At 41.3% G+C, this 9,547-nt stretch overlaps 1 long non-coding RNA gene across 2 annotated transcripts; it reads left to right on the top strand.

Moving 5' to 3' along the window:
- Positions 1–554: 554 nt before the first annotated feature.
- On the top strand, positions 555–2,907 carry LOC119332732. 2 transcript variants are annotated; one of them, XR_005161119.1, is made up of 5 exons: positions 555–608; positions 929–1,064; positions 1,162–1,262; positions 1,810–1,990; positions 2,305–2,907. It is a non-coding gene; the product is annotated as an uncharacterized LOC119332732 (long non-coding RNA). The 2 variants fall into 2 exon arrangements; XR_005161118.1 differs by lacking the exon at positions 2,305–2,907 and having other exon boundaries at positions 1,810–2,066.
- Positions 2,908–9,547: the final 6,640 nt, after the last annotated feature.

The following is a 9,547-nucleotide window of genomic DNA, read 5'->3' as shown; positions in this document are numbered from 1 at the left end:
GCCACACCCTTAGCATCATTGATATTCTATATGTAACTCATCAATTGATAGATTTTCTCCCTGCAGTGACTTGCATTTTTCTACATTGCTTCGTATTAAGTTGATTGGGATTGTTTGATTGAATAACAAATAGTAAACAACCTCTGTCGCTGATAAATTCATGGAACGATTATCACATGTGGCAAACTGAATTGCATTCTCAATACACAAGGGAAGTGCAAGCAGTATCTGGAGGGTCAAATTATTCATTACCTGCAAGTTATAAATTTATAATGCTAACACACTGTGTTTTGCTTTTATAACTTGCAAGTTGCAAGTGTTAACCCCAGAAAAACGATTTGCAGGTGAACATCTGCAGTAAATAATCAGGTGCTTCCTCATTATCAAAGTCAATGCTCTGTGAGGTGTGCAGCGAGTGCGTGTGAATGTGCCGATGCGAGGTAGTGGGGGGTTCAGCAAGGTTCAGTTTCGGCTCCAATTTGTTTTCATAATCATCTTCTAATGTCTAATCTAATGGTCCTTTCTTATGTAGTTAACAAATTATATTGCCTTGTAGCTTTTTAACAAATTGGCTGCTACGAAGACTGGTTGCTTCAAATTTTGTTTTGGTATGTGCTTTGACTGATTATCTTAATGGCAGTACTTCTTGATTTTCACTCCATATATGAAATTGTTTATCTAGCTCTTGATCAATATCCTTCGGTACACCTGCAATATTGATGGACACTAAGTACTACTGCCAATCATCAATGTAAACTATTCCAACTCTATATTAATTCAGAAAATAATCGGATACAAAATAATCGATTTAAAATAAACTGCAAAACTTGTAAGTTTAGGAAATTATGTTGTTTTAATCTTTGCACTAAGAGTTTCCAGGCCTATATTGTTATAGGTATTCTTATTCTGGTTGTACACTGAAATTTAGGTGCTTTTGGAGATTTGATTGTACAAGAAAATGATCTACCTTGCAATATCATTTTTCTTGCAAATGAAGAAATTCAGAGCATCTAAGTCTTAAATGTATCTGCTAAAGTGTTGATATTAATCCTTTATGTTGTCCGGTAAGTTGAAATATGCATAACTTAATTATGTGATTACGGGCTCGACCCTCTTCACATTGCTTGAGAATCTGATCAGCACCACTCCGACATGCATTAGGAAGTCAACGAACAACCAGACCAGGAAGGCGTGGAGCTTGAGCTTGAGCTGCAGCGACAATGACAACTTGGGCGTCAACTTCAAAAAACAACAGTTCAAGTGTACTCTCTCTCTCTCTCCCTCCCTCCCTCCCTCCCTCCCTCCCTCTCTCTCTCTCTCTCTCTCTCCGTGTGTGTGTGTGTGTGTGTGTGTTTCTACTAAGTACAGTCTGTGTACTGTTCTATCCTTGTTCTGTTTTCTTCAACCATTTTTTGTTGTATATTCTCTGTCAGTAAATATCCCAATCTATTTTATCTAGGCAGCATGTATTTGGTACTACAGTAAGTTGGTGCGATATCCTCCAATATTTTGTTATCTAGGCAGTCAAAACAACTTCAGTCCGCTTAATTTTTTTCTTCTGTTTTTGCTGTTGTGATGAGAGAAAGAAAGAGATGTGGTGGCAATGGAGAACTTGGACCAATTGATAATATACCATAGTTGTGGTAGTTAATGTTTGTGGTACTTCCTTTAGGATATTTGTTCTATACATATGTTCCGCCAGATATTCATTCAAATTGTACCCTTCTCTATCAATTAGTATGGTTCTTAGCTGACTGTGTGATTATGATTGAACACTTAGTATCTTAAGAAGATAAATAATGAACGCAGACTGCTCTCCTCCAGTTCAGTGGAAGCGTAGGAGGCAACCATGGAGGTGATAGACGCAATGGCTTGAGCATGACGGATGGTTGTCCCTAAGTTTCTACCACTAAGTTGGTGCATGCTCCAATATTACCAGGTCAGTGCTTCAAATCATCAGACCTTGGCGCTATTCCTTGTCATAGAGGAGGTCAGTACTTCAAATCATCCTTAGCTCTGTTATTTTTCTTTTGCAGATCTTAGGATAATGGGTCAATTTCTTACTTTTCTTTCCAATATCGTTTTTTATCCCCTATGCTTACGTGATGATTATGTGACTTATCTGTCAGAGAACGAATCGTGCTAAAATTTTCTTGTACATAAATGATGCATGTATGTTTATTCTTGTTTTTCTTATTACTTCAGATTTTTTCTGTGGATGGGCTCAACAGATATTATATTCATCACATAACTTGCTATTTACTGAGTAGTATGTGTTGCTCACTCTTTATTTTTGTGGCGCAGAAGTATGATCATGACCCTGCTCAAGTTCGGCCTCACTGCTGTCGCTGTAGCTGCTTCTATGAGTCTCTATAATCTTCTTCGCCACCGGTTCAGTAACCCTCTCGGTTTTGTTCTCTCCTCTTCTCTTGTGCTCTCTGACCCAGACATTGATCGATGTGACTCTTGTGATGCCAGCCATCAAGCTTCTCGTGCTTTGGTTACTGCTAATGCTTGGCTCCTAATGTATAGGCGAGAGGAAGATACAGTTGTACCTAAGATTAGTAGTTCGCATATCAAAAGTCACCATTCAGTTAGCATGCGCACTTTAGCTAGCTTCCAATTCACTTGTAGGTCTGAGAGAAAAGAGAGTGCCCTACCTTCTATCTAGCTTCCAATTAACTTGTAGGTGTACTAAGTTATCCTTCAATTTTCAGATCATGTACAACCTGATTCAGTGCACATGTTTCAGGGGCTATATTCAGTACAAAATGCTCAATGAAAAACCCTGCAAGTACTCTTATTCAGCTATCGCTCCATCTCACTTTGTGATATTTATCGCAGCATTGTTCAGTATTGCATCTGTAGCTAATTTAATAGCCTGTTGTCAGGTCGTAATACCGTTGAAAATACATAGCAACACGACCATAGTGATGTCGATCTCACTGTTGAAAATACAATTGAGCGGCAATACAATACCGTGCATCCATTTTTTATATTGATGTGGATATCATTTGGTTATCGTTTGAGACGTGCATTGCACGTGCAAGCTTACTAGTGTATGTGAAAACCAAATTTCAAATGTGTATAAAAAATATGCCTGCTGTATACCGGAAATGTACAACATACACATAAAAGTGGACATCAAAAAATTTAAAAAGGTTAATTTTATTATTAAAAATGTGAAACATGTCTATAAAATTTTTCCTAATGTATACAAAAAATGTACATTATTTATGAAAAAATATTTATAGCGACTAGAAAAATATTACCCTTGTATTGAGAAATATTGACCATGTATTCAAAAATAATTAACCTTGTATTTTTTTAAACCTTGTATTTTGAAAATGTTAAACATTTATTGCATATATACCAAAAATATACAATGTGTATGAAAAATAAATACACATAAAAATATAAGTTTTCAAAAAAAGTTAATCTTGTATATCAAAATGTCAAACATGTATATAGAAAAAAATTCCGATGTTCATGAAAAATGTTGAACATGTACGAAAAAAGGCATTGCAAAACCGACAAATATGCTTGGCATTTTCAAATGTAAAAAACAAAACTGATGCAAATCGACAAATAACAAAGAAACAAAAACAAAAGCGAAAAAAACAAAAGTAACAAATTACGAAAGAAAGAATACCAAAGTATAACGAAGAAAGAAAAAAATGAAAGAAAACCAGCGCAAAAAGAATTATAATGAAGGTTCCCAAAACCGGCTGCCTCGCTGTGGGGAAGTGGGCTGGCCCAATTGTCGCGCTCGAGGGGATTGCCTGTGCGAATGCTCGACATTTTGACGCAGTTAGCGTCCAATATGATTTCGCTACCGAACCAACATGGAGCAAACCTACAAGCGAACAAGTTCTATGCTAATGGTTCGGCCCGCTCGCGTGATGCGAGAGCATCTTACATCTCGTTATAAGCAGTATATTGCCCTCGTGCTATCCTCTCACTACAAGCGGGACATAGCTCTCGCGTGTGCTCGCTGTGAGAGCTATATCTTTTTTAAAGTGAGATAGAAGCTACTCTCGCCTAAATGGAATAGCTCTCGCGTGAGACTTGGCCGGCCCTTTTTTTTGTGAGACAAACGCTTCGCTGGTTCGTTCGGATGTTTTTGTCGTGGCTTCACTGTTTTTTAGCTATGGGCATTTTTTCTTTGTTTTTTATCGGTTTCTTCATTTTATGAAGGGGATCCTTAGCGTAGCGGTAAATCTGTTGCCTTGTGACTATAAGGTCACGACTCCGAATTCTGAAAATAGCCTCTTGCGAAATGTAGGGAAAAGCTGCGTACAATAGACCTAAAGCGGTTGGACCCTTCCCTGGACCCTAAGCAAGCAGGAGCTACACGCACCGGGCTATCCTTTATGTTTTTCTTTGTTTCATCAGTTTCTTTATCTTTTTCCATTGTTTTTTCCTTTCTTTATTTTCTCATTGTTTTTCTTTGTTTTTTCACGCTTCTTACCACTTTTCTTAGTTTTTTCACGAGTTTCTTTGTTTTTTGTTTTCTCTAACCGTTTTCTTTGGTTCTTCGTCAATTTTCATCATGTTTTTCTCGGCTTTCAATGTTTTTCCCCTTTTGTCTTCTTTTCTTCTGTTTTTTGGTTCCTTCTCAATTTTCTTTGATTTTTCTTGTTTCTTGGTTTCCTTTTTTTTGGTTTTTCTTGGTTTTCAGTACATATTCAATATTTCTCATATGCATCAGATTTTTTTGAATATATGCATGTTTAAATTTTTTAATTTTTTATGTATGCTTTTTTTCATACACATTGTACAATTTTTGTATACATCTAATACATTTATCTGTTATAGATTTAACAATTTTTGAGTACAAGTTTAACTGTTTCTAATACATGGTCATCAATTTGTATACACATGTTAGAAAATTCAAATGCTTGATTAAAAAAATTCAAACACAAGGTTAGCATTTTTTGAATACGTGGTCAACATTTTTTCTATACTCATTTTAACATTTTCCAAATGCTTGATTACAATGTTTTTCAAGTACAAGATAAAAAAATACATACTCAACAATTTTTTTTACACATTTAACATTTTTAGTGGCAAGATTTACATTTTCTTAATACATGGTCAATATCTTTTCTATACACATTTAACATTTTTAAATACTTGATTAAAAAAATTCAAATACTTGTTTTTTTTCAAATGCGCGATTAACATTTTTAAAATACATGCTCAATTCTTTTCCACACACATTATATATTTTTTATATTGTTTTTTCGTATACATGGTCAATATTTGTTTATAAACACATTTAACAGATTGGAAATGCATGGTTAACATTTTTCAAAACATTATGTAAACTATATTTTTTGTTATATATATGCTTAGATTTTTCGAAGTCTAGACAAAAGTAAAAGGTACATCAAAAAACAAAAACAAAAATATAAAAACAAAAACAAGGCAGTTGCGTTTAGCGCAGCTGGGCCAGCCCTTCTAGCGGTCTGTAGGCCTCGCCATAAGCAAATAGAGGCGCCCCATGCTCACTGGGTTTTCCTGACGACAACTTACTCTTCTTCAAGGCCAATGATGAAAGTGCCACCCGTGTGAACGAGCTCTTAAGGACATATTGTAACGTTTCTGGTCAGAGGGTTAATATGGAAAAATCATCCATCTTCTTCAGCAAAGGCGTAGCAGATTCTATTCGAGACTCCATCAAGAACATCCTTGTTGTCCATAATGAATCTTTATCTAAAAAATATCCGGGTTTGCCGTTGGATGTTGGTAGGGCGAAAGAAGGATCGTTTAAATATTTGAAGGACAAAATCTGGAAGAAGGTTCAAGGGTGGATGGAGGAGTGCTTATCAGTAGGAGGGAAAGAGGTACTTATAAAGTGAGTGGCTCAATCCATTCCAACTTATTCTATGTCATGCTTCAAATTACCGCGGGGTTTGTGCGAGCATATTAACAGTATAATCTAGAAATTTTGGTGGGGAAGTAAGAATGGCCAGCGGAAAACTGCTTGGGTGTCGTGGAAAACTATGTCGAAACCTAAGTTCATGGGCGGTTTGGGATTCAGGGATGTAGGACTGTTTAATCTAGCTCGACTCGCACGTCAGGCATGGAGACTACTACAGGAGCCGGATTTGCTTAGTGTACGGGTTCTTAAAGCTAGGTACTACCCATATTGTCACTTCCTAAATGTCACCTTAGGCGTGGCTCCGTCCCAGGTCTCGCGCTCTATACTTGAGGGCGGAGATGTGTTATCACAAGGACTTATCAAGCGAATTGGCTCCGGTTTACATACTAATATCTGGAATGAGAACTGGCTGTCAAGGTACTACAAATTTAGACCGATTTGTGCACGATCGTCTAACCCCCCAGTTTTGGTCTTGAATCTCATTGATCATATCACCAGGGTTTGGAATAAGCAAGTACTCACGGAGCACTTTATTGCTCCTGATGTTGAAGTCATTCTGAATATACCTCTCAGCACCTGCACACAAGATGATTTTTGGGCCTGACACTATGATAAGCGGGGAGTCTTTTCTGTACGGTCGTCATACATGATGATCTCTTCAATCAAAACTCAGAGGGAGGACTGGCTAGATCACCGACCAGGGCATTCCAATATTGTAGCAGACAAGAGTTCATGGTCTCAACTATGGAAAGTGAGGGTTCCCTCCAAAGTCCGAGTGTTTGTGTGGAGGCTAGCACATACTTTGATTCCTACTGGTCTTGTGCGTCATGAGAGGAATATGGCTGATACCCCAGCATGTTCTATTTAAGGTGCATAGGAGGATACTTGGCGGCACTCTTTACTTAGGTGCCGCATGGTCAGATGTGTTTGGGCCTTGGGTGATGAGGAGTTGCTCGAGCATGTGATCTCAAACCGGAATACTAATGCAAGACTTTGGTTGTTCTGGCTGTTTGAATCCACAAATCAACAAGACTTGACTCAAGTACTAGTAACGATGTGGGCAATATGGTGCGCTTGCCGGAAAGCCATTCATGAGAACGAGTTCTAGAGCCCGCTGTCAACTATGAGTTTTATCAGTAGATTCTTGGAGGAACTAGATATTGTTGCTGTTTAAACAAGGCGCGCACAGCCGGCTCGCTCCGCTGCTCCGAGGGTACATGCATGGTTGCCACCAGTGGGAGAAGCCGCGAAGTTGAATTGTGATGGTGCAATCTCGACTCTGGGAGAGAAGGGAGCATCAACTGTTGTGTGTCGCGACAAGTCATGGAAATTCCTAGGACGTCACCAGTGGTAATTGATGGCTTGATCGACCCGACAAGCTTGGAGGCGCAAGCTTGGAGCGAGGCTCTCGCCCTTGCACATGACTTGAATTTGCAGGATCTGGTGATCGCTTCGGATTTCTTAGAAGTGGTTTCAAATATCAACAATGAAGCCTTGCCAGTTTATGCGCCAATCCTGCAGGAAATCTATATGAGTAGGAACTTTTTTTCTTCTGCTATTTTTCGTTTGAACGCAGGGAGAATAATTTCAAGGCCCACTCAGTGGCAAAAGGAGCTATGCCTCAGCCGGTGTGCCGCCATGTGTGGCTAGGGGTTTTACCTGACATTGCTTGTATTCCGGATGTGCTGATCCTTGAATAAATACCCTAGTTACCCTAAAAAACTTGGATTGGGTTGTACAAAGCTATGCTCCCAAATAATATGTTAACGATTTTCTAAAATAAAAGGTATTTTTTTAAAAAATTTCCTTGATATATGAAACTCTGAAAATGTCTCTCGCATATTTACTGCAGTATGTAGACAAGAACCTTTCAGAGGGAAAATGAACTTTGTCACCTTACTTGAGCGTGCAGGTTGAGGTCAGGGCATCTCCGATGTCAACTCATAAATTCGTTCGCGTATGTTTGAACTGTGTTGTCCAAATCGCGAAGTCATCCAGCACGCGTTTGTATCGGTCTGCAGAGCGGTCTAGACGTATTTTCTTCTGCAAATCGGAGCCAAACATGGGGGCTTTGCGGGTGTCTGGACAGCAACCACATCCGCTTCGGACTACACTATCCCACCCAAGCCTCCTCCTCCCTCGCTCGCACGCTTTCCTGTCCAGCGCTAGCTGCCCGCATTCATACTGTTGTAGAGCGCGTCGTTCCATATTGAAGACAACAAAGGGCGGACACGGCCTCTCACTATCACCACTATTGAAGTGGTGGACCGGCCTAGGGCACCGCCCCCTGCACGCTTGGCTGAACACGGCTCCTCGCTGCATTCAAAGTCCTCCATTAAACCCGTGTGGAAGCCGAGAAATCTACTCCGACCACACGTACGCTCATGAGCGGGCTAGAATTAAACACAATGCCGGGCAAGCTCCTCGCATCCGCCCGCTATTTAAAGGAGGCCAGACACCTGGCAAGAACCGCACCACTCCGCCGCTCCCCATAACCTTCTTCCACCATTTTCGCCACCCTATGGCATCCGACGAGCAGTTCTCCAGCATAAAAGCCAGCTAGGTGGCCCACTGAGACCGTCGGATATGAGCAAGGCAGCTCGCTGCTCCAAGTTCTTTGCCTAGCCCGACGGAGCAAGTTACCGCCCTGAGCCGGCGCATGGTTCAGCAACTCACCTGTCCAAGCCAACTCGCAGAGGAGTGGCAAGTTGCTTCAGGACGGCATAGGGGGGGAGCACGGCCGCACGGGCATCGTGGCTGTCGTGGACGGCGTCATGTCATACCACCTCTCCTGTGCCTATGATCGCACCATCCGCCTTCAGTGCATGCATAGCCATACCCTGCCGGTGGAGACAAAAGTCGGCTGCATGGACATCGACAAGGTGGCGGCCCCAACGTCCGCGTCCGCCGCCATCATTGAGGAGAAGTAGAACATGGGTGGACACCACCGCTTGGGTCCCATGAAGGCCACCGCCGAGGCGATGCCGGCGTACACAGCTGGTGTCTTGCCCGGTCGCAGGCTACCGTCGTCCCCTTACCCAAAAACCAACTTTCATCCGTGCAACACAGGGACCCTCCCCCTCCGGTTGAAACATCAGCCGACGGTTCCACTCTGACAAGCGGTGGGGAAGCGAGCCGCCCTTTGCGTTGAAGCTTGTCCGACAGCCGTGAGCCCCAGAGGTCGCGAGGGCTGGAGGTTGTCCAGGAAGGTGATGGATGATACGTCTCCAACGTATCTATAATTTTCGATTGTTCCATGCTATTAAAGTATCATTCTTGGATGTTTTATACTCATTTACTTGCAACTTTATATCATTTTTGGGGACTAACCTATTGACATAGAGCCCAGTGCTAGTTGTTGTTTTTTGCTTGTCTTTTACTTCGCAGAATATCAATACCAAACGAAGTCCAAATGCAATAATTTTTTTGGAGAACTTTTTCTGCCCAGAAGACACCTAGGAGGCCCAAGAAGTGCACCAGAGGGGGTCTATGGGGCCCACTAGGCACCACGGCAAGCCAGGGCCCCCTGGCGCGCCCTGGTGGGTAGTGGGGCCCACAGACACCCCCTTCACCGACATCTGGCTCTATAAATACTCTAAAATCCCCAAAACCCTAGTGGAGTGGACGAAACACAATTTCAACCACGAGATGCAATCTAGA

Source organism: Triticum dicoccoides, chromosome 7A (genome assembly GCF_002162155.2).
Source record: "Triticum dicoccoides isolate Atlit2015 ecotype Zavitan chromosome 7A, WEW_v2.0, whole genome shotgun sequence".
Taxonomy (NCBI): domain Eukaryota; kingdom Viridiplantae; phylum Streptophyta; class Magnoliopsida; order Poales; family Poaceae; genus Triticum; species Triticum dicoccoides.
This window is presented reverse-complemented; position numbering and strand designations above follow the sequence as displayed.